Source organism: Piliocolobus tephrosceles, chromosome X, assembly GCF_002776525.5.
Source record: "Piliocolobus tephrosceles isolate RC106 chromosome X, ASM277652v3, whole genome shotgun sequence".
In the NCBI taxonomy this organism is placed as follows: domain Eukaryota; kingdom Metazoa; phylum Chordata; class Mammalia; order Primates; family Cercopithecidae; genus Piliocolobus; species Piliocolobus tephrosceles.
The window spans coordinates 71,591,105-71,592,688 of record NC_045455.1 but is presented as its reverse complement, the minus strand read 5'-3'; positions in this window follow the sequence as shown (position 1 = coordinate 71,592,688).

Sequence of the window (1,584 nt, the reverse complement as noted above, 5' to 3'; positions counted from 1 at the left end):
ATTCCTGACCCACACAATCATGAGATAATAATAAAATGGTGATTGTTAAGCACACAGTTTTTGGATTAGTTTTTTTGTGTATGTGTGAGACGAAGTTTCGCTCTTGTTGCCCAGGCTGGAATACAATGGCGTGATCTTGGCTTATTGTCACCTCCGCCTCCTAGATTCAAGCGATTCTCCTGCCTCAGCCTCCCGAGTAGCTGGGATTACAGGTGCCTGTCACCATGCCTGGCTAATTTTTATGTTTTTAGTAGAGACAGGGTTTCACCATGTTGGCCAGGCTGGTCTCGAACTCCTGACCTCAGGCGATCTGCCCACCCTCAGGCGATCTGCCCGCCTCGGCCTCCCAAAGTGCTGGGATTACAGGCATGAGCCACTATGCCTAGCCTGGATTAGTTTTTTACATAGCAATCGGCAACAGGAACAAAACTATGCCCCATTGATGTACATTTAGGTTGTGTCCAATTTTTCTCCATTAAAAACTGTCCTGTAAATGTACTTTTTTGCATACATAAGAATTTCTCTAGAATAATTTCTCAGTGATAGAAAGATTGAACGGCTGGATCCAAGGACTATATTCTCTCTCTTTTTCTCTCTCTGTCTCACTCTCCATTTCTCTAGCCTCCGTTTTGATAGGTGTTGGCAAATTTCCCTCTAAAAAGAGCATATCAACCCCCGCCGCAAAAGTGTCCTTTTTCCTTCACCCTCTGAAAAGTCTCTGACTACTTACTTCATCTCCCTGTGTTTTATTTTCGTATCTTTAAATGGAAAATAATAACCCCTACTCTGCTTACGCACAGGGTTGTGATCAAGAGATCAAAACTGAAATCTGTTTTCACAAATTTCTTTTTGTTTTTTTCTTTTATGCATAGACGTGCTATTTTGACAAACAAAACTGACATCTGAATAAGATCTTACAAACAAGTTGTCATTTACTGTGATATGGGGACCTTAATCATTTGGGGATAAGACTCCTCTGACTTTATCTTTGTCCCTTTCCCAAGATACTTTGTGCAATCTTGTCTCTCATTCTCTTGCTTTCTCACTCTTTCTCAAACATAGTATGAATATATATTTAAACTTTTCATGTATGGATATACTCAATGTATGTGTTTATTCTATCAATTTGAATGATTTTATGGGAACAATTACCAATACTTAAATAATTTTAAGAACTGCAATTGTATTCATCACGTTGTGTAGTCCTTCTGGGAGTAAGCTAAACATCACCTAGAAACAGGAAGAAATTTGACTTGTAGCACAGAGAATAACAGTGAATTCATTATAGGAAATTTGTACTTTTGGGTGGTGGTGGAGGACTAGGCAATATTTCTTCATACAGAAAAGAAAAATAGAATGAAGCAGAAGGTTCAGCATGTCGTATAACACACTTTCCACGAGATTTTGAGCAACACTGCATTGTTTAAATGTTTATACTTCTATGCTACTGTTCTACACAATTAAAACACCCCATAAAAATTGCTGTTAGTCTGTTCTGGCCGGGCGCGGTGGCTCAAGCCTGTAATCCCAGCACTTTGGGAGGCCGAGACGGGCGGATCACGAGGTCAGGAGATCAAAACCATC